Here is an 8,341-nt window from a genome sequence, read left to right as displayed (position 1 = left end):
AGAACCTTCAATATTTCAACAAAAACTTACTGTTATTATTTGGAGTTTCCCCCCCAAGTCTGACCTGTTCAAATGGAACCCTTTCACATTGATGACAATTATAAATGTTAAGTCGCGCGGACGCAGCAGCGTCCGCGCGGTTTTGGATTTCTGTATAAAGTCCTGGGAAAATTCTGCCAGAAATTACATATTTCCTCCGTTAGCCGGCGTGGGGCAAAGGCTTAATTCACAGTCTCCATACATGGGTGCAGGCACTTGCACCCAATTCCTAAAGCTGTCTCTGGTTCCCGCTTGTTCCACATCCACCGGCTCTGCAGGGGCATGGGCGCCTGGGCCGAAAACCCGGCCGGCCGGAGCCGAGCACGGGCCCGACTAGGGCTGGCTCTGTATCCTGCGGCTGTTTCAAGTTCAAAGCACACAAAAAAAAAATTTATGTCTTTTAGATGACAGTTATCTTACTTAATGAGAAGTGTTTTGTTATTTCCTTAATTAGCATTTTCTTAAAGACAAATGATAGTGGCTGTGTTTACAAATGATTATTATCCACTTATATCTTCAGTAAGAAAATGTCTGTATAAATCCTTTGCCCACTTGCAATTGGAATCTTTACATTTTTATTTTAAGGCAGAGTATATTTTGTAAATTTTTTAAATTATTGTCTTATCAGATATAGGATTTACAAATATTCTACTGCTATTCTATGAGTTTTATTACTTCCTTTTTCAAGTTTTATAAATAAAATGGACAAATAAGAAGAGTTTAAAAGCTTAATTATAAGATATAATCATTTTATGCAAGCATTAAAACACATATATTTATGTGTATGGTGGGTCATCTCCCAGTCAGTGGTCAAGAGGCTTGGGGCTAGTCTCATGATTCTTAGCCTATTGGCACTTAACTCAATGCCAGATCACAGGAGAGGTTGCCCAGGCCCCTCGGTGCTGGAAACTGCCTGGGCCACCCCAGTGATGCTCAGGGCCCTCGGGACCACAACCAAGAGTGCGTAAAGACGTCCAGAGATCCTACTGATAATTCTGAGGGACCCTGTGGTGCCAGAATGGGGGTGAGATTTGGCTAATACAAGGTGTATGCCTCAACTTCAATACTGTGTACCTTCCTCTGCGACAAGTATTTATTGTAATTCAGTAATGTAATACAATTACTTGATGAATCCTTTATCTTAATTGATTGCTATTTTAGTTAGTGATACTATGGTAGGAATTTTAAAGTTCAATAGACAAAATTTTCAATGTATGCAATACAGTTTATTAACATTGGTCACCAAACTGTAATTCACCTTGCTAGAACTTAACTCATTCTATAATGTAAATTTTCTGCCCCTTGACCAGTATTTCCCCACTTTTCCTACTGCATTGCTGAAAAATAACATAGAAACTCTCTTTCTATGAATTTGAGGGGTTTTGATGCTTTTGTAGATTCTACTTTTATACCTGAGATCAGTTCTTGGCATCTGTTTTATTTTAGTTACCATAGTGCCTCAAAGTCATAAAGGGCACAACTTCCTTTATATGACAGTGGTACTCATATATTATTCATATGCATTTAATATTTTCCACCCATACATTGATAGCTACTCAGTTTGTTTTCGTGTTATCTACTGAAAATAAAGCAGCAGTGAAAATGGAGTTGCATGTATCTCCTCAAGAGAGTGATTTTGTACATGACCAGTCTATAAATCTGAGGATTTATCTACAACTATCAATTTTGCTCCATTGGTCTCAGAGTCTATCTTTATTTTGGTATCACATTGTTTTTATTACTTTATCTTTACAATATTATTTAAAGTTAGGAAATGAAATACCACCATCTTCTTTTTCCAAATGACTATTCGGGGTGGGGGGTGGTTAAGATTTCATTCAGATTTTTGTAGAGTTTCCTCTAAATCCTTGAAGACTGTCATCAGAATTCAATGGGGGTTGCATTGAATTACAGTAATGTTTTAAGTTGAATGTTCATTTTGACAATGTTACTTATTCCAATCCCTGAGCATGGGGTACATTTTTATTTCCTGGTAGCCTATCATATTTCTTTCAACAGTGACATAGTTTTCAGAATACACATCTTTTATTATATAGTTTAAAATCATAGAGTAATATTTCCACTTCTAATTTATTGAAAAATATTTTTTTATTATAAGAAGATAAATCAGATTTTTTTCTTGATGACTTTTGCAACTCAGGCTATTTTATGATTCCATAGATATCTTAGCATTTATTTTTTCACTGCAGTGAAATGGTCATCAGAATATTGATAGGTATTGTCTTAAACCTATGGGTAGCCTTTGATGGTTTTAAAAACATTAACTCCTCAAGATACATAATGAAAAATTATGTTTTCATATATTTTTGCTTCTTCAGTAACTTTCACCAATGTCTCATAGTTTTCAATGTGCTGGTTCATTTCCTCAGATTCATTACTAATAATTTCTGGGTTTTCTGCTAGTTTAAAAGGAATTGTTTTCTTTATTTGTTTTTCCTCCAGTTCACTGTCACTGTACATAAATACAGATGATCCTGTATGTTTGATTTATGTCTAGAAATTTTACTAAATTAGTTTAGTAGATTTTACATTTTTTGGTGTAGTCTAGAATTTTCTTTATGCAAAATCATGTTAACAACAGATTAGATAAACTTTCTAATTAGATTAGATAATCTTAGATAATCTAATTAGATAATCTAATTAGATTAGATAATTAGATAATATTTCCTTCACAGTGCCAATACCTTTCTCTCTCTTGTTTTCTTGCCAGATATCTCTGGTTAAATATTCAACTACATGTTAAAGAAGAGTAACGAGATGATCATCATTTTCTTATTACTGATATTATAGAGAAATAATTAAATTTGCACCACTAATTATGATATTAACTGTGATTTGTCATATACCAACTTTATTAGGTTTAGTAATGCTTTGTTTATGCCTAATTTGTTTATAAATTTTCATGAAAAAATGCTTTACTTCATCAATGATTTTCTGCATCTATTGAGATGACCATAAGGTTTTTTACTTTTATGTAGTGTACCCGTGGCATATTCAAAATGCCGGAAACAGTTAACAAGTCTCACAATGGAGATGTTACTGGTGCCCACTCCGGCAAATCAATGAACAACGGGGACGACAGTGCTATAGTGCTACATTGCATTTATTTATTTACACATGTTAAGACCTCCTTGAATCCTTGTTAATAGTATATGATTCTTTTAATGTGCTGAAATTTGGCATGCTGGTACTTAAATTTGTTTTCAGTGATCATTAGTTTTATTAATAGGAGTTGTTTAGCTGTAATTTTTTTCCTATATCATCCTCATCTAACTTTGGTAATAGGATAATGCTGTCCTTTTAAAGCACTTTAAGGGTGTTCCTTTCTCTTTCCTCTTTATATATAAGAGTTTGGGAATTTCTAATTTCTCTGTAAATATGTACTTGGTAGAATTCACTGATGAAACCATATTTCCCCTTTGATGTAAACTTTTGACTACTAATTCAATATCCTTACTGGTAATTAACTTCATATTTTTTAATTTCTTCAAAATTGTAACATCACATTTGTATTTTTTAGAATTTACCCATTTCTTATAGATCATCAAATTATTGACATTTAATTATTCATTATTTCCATTTACTATATTTTATAGTAGAATATGTGTTGCTTTCTCTTTTATTTATGATCTCATTTGTTTTTAGCTATCTTTCTTTTATCTTTGTAATTATAACCAAGACATGTTATTTTTAATATTCAAAACATCCAAACTTTAAATTTTTCTCAAACTTTCTATTGTTCTTCAATATTTCTGCTTTGACCTTTATTTTCTTTTGTATTTATTTTTTTTTTTATTTTTATTATTTTTTACAATTTTTTATTGAATCACCATGTAAAAAGTTACAAAGCTTTCAGGTTCAAGTCTCAGTTACACAATGCTCAAACACCCATCCCTTCAACAGTGCACATATTCCACCACCAAGAACCACAGTAAACCTCCCCCCAGCCCCCACCTCCGCAGCCCTCCACCTTGCCTGTGCAGCTGATAAATTTCACTTTACTTTCACTTTACTTTGATTACATTCAATATTTCAACAAAAAACTCATGATTATTGTTTGGAGTTCAACCCCCAAAGTCAGACCTGCTGGAAAGGAAGCATTTGATAATTTGTTTTCCATTGCTGAGAATGAAGAGATTTGAGGTCGTGTGGCCACTATAGCGGCCACAAGGTTTTGGATTTATGCATCTTAGTATTTTAGTAACTAAGTCCAGAGAAATTTCTGCCAGAAGTTGCATCATTGCAAGCTCGTACCTCTCTGCTACTTTATATTCCACATATGAGTGCAGTCTTTCTATGTCTGTCTCTTTCTTTCTGACTCATTTCACTCTACATGATACTTTCTATGTTGATCCACATATACACAAATTTCATGACTTCATGCTTTCTAACAGCTGTATAGTATTCCATTGTGTAGATGTACCAGAGTTTCCCTAACCAGTCATCTGTTTTTGGGCACTCCGGTTCCCTCTAGATTGTGGCTACTGTAAACAGTGCTGCAATGAACATAAAAATGCAAATGTCATATCTACCATACCTTTTTGCCTCTCCAGGATATATTCCCAGGAGTGGTATTGCTGGGTCAAATGGGAGTTCAATTTCTAATTTTTTGAGAATCGTCCATATTGTTTTGCAAAAGGGCCGAACAAGTCGGCATTCCCACCAGCAGTGAAGAAGAGTCCCTTTCCCCCACAACCACACCAACAGCGGTTGCTTTTGTTTTTCTGGATGTGGGCCAGTCTCTGTGATGTAAGATGGTATCTCATTGTTCTTTTGATATGCATCTCCCCTGATGTCGAGCATTTTCTCATATGCCTCTCATCCATTCGGATTTCTTCTTTGGGGAAGTTTCTGTTCATTTCCTCACCCCACTTTTTGATGAGGTCGGCAGTTTTCTTCTTGTGGCGTTCAACCAGTGCCATGTATATCCTTGATATCAACCCCTTGTTGGATGGGTGTTGGGTAAATATCCTTTCCCATTCTGTAGACTTTCGTCGTACTTTGGTCACTGTATCTTTTGAGGTGCAGAAGCTTCTTAGTTTAAGGTAGTCCCATTTATTTATCTCTGTTTTCACTTGCTTGGCCAGTGGCATGTCAGATTTGAAGATACCGTTGGCTACAATGTTGTGGAGGGTTTTGCCAACCATGTCTTCAATGTACCTTATGGATTCTGGTCTGATGTTAAGATCTTTAATCCATTTTTATCTGACTTTTGTACAAGGTGATAGGTGGAGGTCTAAGCCCATTTTTTTTTTTTTGTAGCTGTCCAGTTTTGCCAGCACAATTTGTTAAATATGCTTACCTTGCTCCACTTCACATTTCTTGCTCCCTTATCAAAGATTAGATGAACATATATTTGGGGTAGTGTGTCAGAATATTCAACCCTATTCCATTGGTCTGCAGCTCTGCCTTTGTTCCAGTACCATGCTATTTTAATGACTACCGCATTGTAGTAGAGTTGGAAGTTGGGGAGGTTGATTCCTCCCATTTTCTTTTTCCCAGGAATTGATGTAGCTATTTGTGGGTGCTTATTGTTCCATATGAATTTCAGGACTGCTTGCTCCATTTCTCTGAAGAATGTCAAGAGTATCTTTATAGGGATAGCATTGAATTTGTACAATGCTTTGGGGAGTATTGCCATTTTGACAATATTAATTCTTCCAATCCATGAGCAGGGGATGTCTTTCCATTTCTTCGTGTCCTCTTTTATTTCCTGAAGTAGCGTTTTGTAGTTTTCATTATACAAGTCCTTTACCTCCTTAGTTAAGCTGATTCCAAGGTACTTAATTTTTTGAGGCACAATTGTAAACAGGATTGCTTTTATCATGCTGCTTTCTTCTCTCTCATTATTTGCATATAGGAAAGCCATGGACTTTTGGGTATTGATTTTATAGCCTGCAACTTTACTATACGAGTATATTGTTTCTAGGAGTTTCTTGGTAGAGGTTTTAGGGTTCTCTAAGTATAGTATCATATCATCTGCGAATAGTGAGAGCTTGATTTCTTCCTTTCCTACCTGAATGTCCTTAATATCTTTTTCTTGCCTAACCACTATTGCAAGTACTTCCAGTACTATATTGAACAGAAGTGAAGAGAGGGCATCCTGTCTCGTCTCTGATCTCAGAGAGAAGGCTTTTAGTTTTTCCCCATTGAGGATGATGCTTGCTGTAGGCTTGTGGTAGATGGCTTTAACTATATTTAGGAAAGCCCCTTCTATACCCATTTTGGCAAGAGTTTTCATCATAAATGGGTGCTGGATCTTGTCAAATGCTTTCTCTGCATCTATTGATATGATCATATGGTTCTTATCTTTTCTTTTGTTGATATGATGAATTAGGTTGATTGATTTCTGAATGTTAAACCATCCTTGCATCACCGGGATGAATCCCACTTGTTCGTGGTGCATGATCTTTTTGATGAGTTGTTGAATTCTGTTTGCTAATATTTTTTTGAGAATCTTTGCATCCATGTTCATCAGAGATATCGGCCTGTTGTTTTCTTTTTTGTGGTGTCTTTGTTTGCTTTTGGTATTTGGGAGATAAGAGCCTCGTAGAAACTGTTCGGGAGGGTTTCTGTTTCTTCAATTTCCTGGAATAGCTTGAGAAGAACTGGCAACAGGTCCTCTTTAAATGTTTGGAAGAATTCACTAGTGAATCCATCTGGAACTGGGCTTTTGTTTTGGGGAAGATTTTTTATTTCACTTTCAATTTCCTTGATATAAATAGGACTGTTCAAGTATTCTTGGTCTTCTTGGTTCAGTCTTGGGAGATTGTAGGATTCCAGGAATTTACCCATTTCTTCTAGGTTCTCTTGTTTCATGGCATACAGCTTTTCAAAGCAGTCTTTGATAATCTTTTGAATTTCCTTGGTTTCTGTTGTGATGTCCCCTTTCCATTTCTGATTCGGTTTATAAGGGTTCTCTCTCTCTTTCTTTGTGAATCTTGCTAATGGTTTATCAATCTTGTTCACTTTCTTGAAAAACCAGCTCTTAGTTTCATTGATCTTTCTGGTTGTCTTTTGGTTTTACATGTCGTTAATTTCTGCCCTAAGTTTTATTATCTCTTTTCTTCTGCCTGCTTTGGGCTCCTTTTGTTTGTCCTTTTCTAAGATCTTAAGCTGTGAAGTCAAGTTATTTATGTGGGCACTTTCTTCCTTCCTGAGGAATGTTTGCAGAGCTATAAATTTTCTCCTTAACATGGATTTAGCTGCATCCCACAGGTTTTGGTAGCTCGTGTCTTTATTGTCATTTGTTTCCAGGTACCTTTTGATTTCTTCCTTGATTTCCTTCCTGACCCACTCATTGTTCAACATCAAGTAGTTTAATTTCCAGGTGTTTGATTTGGTTTTCTGCCTCTGTGTGTGGTTAACTTCTATCTTCAGTGCATCATGGTCTGAAAAGATAGCTGATAGAGTGTCTATCTTCCTGATTCTGTTGAGGTATGTTGTGTGGCCCAGCACATGGTCTATTCTGGAAAATGTTCCATGTACACTGGAAAAGAATGTGTATTCCTTTTTAGGGGATATAAAGCCCTGTATAGATCTATCAGCCCTATCTCTTCTAATTCTTCCTTCAAAGCCAGTATTTCCTTGGTGGGTTTTAGTCTTCTTGATATATCCAGGGGTGATAGGGCAGTGTTGAACTCTCAAACTACTATTGTGTTGCTCACAATATCCTTCTTAAGGTCTCTTAGCAGTTGTTGTATGAATTTGGCTGGTCCCTCTTTGGGTGCATACACATTTAAGAGTGTGATTTCTTCCTGCTGTACATATCCCTTGATTAATAAAAAATTGCCTTCCCTATCCCTTCTAATCTTTTTCAACATGAAATGTATGTTGTCCAATACTAGTAAAGCCACCCAAGCTTTTTTGAGAGAGTTGTTTGCTTGCAGGATTGTTTTTTATCCCTTGACTTTGAGTCTGTGTTTCTTCTGGTTATTCAGATGCATTTCTTGCAGGCAGTAAAATGTTGGATTCAGTTTCTGAATCCATTTTGCCACTCTGTGTCTCTTACTTGGTAAATTTAGACCATTGACATTTAGAGAGATTATTGTTATGGGATTTTGCGCCATCTTTCTGTAAGGGTTTGTTGTGCTTGTTGGGGTTTTTCTTGTCTTACAATAGCCCCTTTAGTGCTCCTTTTAGGTTTGGTTTTGAGTCTATGAAGTTCTTGAGCTGTTGTTTATCCCCCAAATAGTGTATCATTCCTTCGAGTTTCAATGAGAGTTTAGCCAGAAAAAGTATTCTTGGTGAAGCATTCATTTCATTGAGATTTTTCACTATA

The sequence above is a fragment of the Sorex araneus genome, chromosome 1 (assembly GCF_027595985.1).
Source record: "Sorex araneus isolate mSorAra2 chromosome 1, mSorAra2.pri, whole genome shotgun sequence".
Lineage (NCBI taxonomy): Eukaryota > Metazoa > Chordata > Mammalia > Eulipotyphla > Soricidae > Sorex > Sorex araneus.
Note: the sequence above shows the minus strand (reverse complement) of the source record.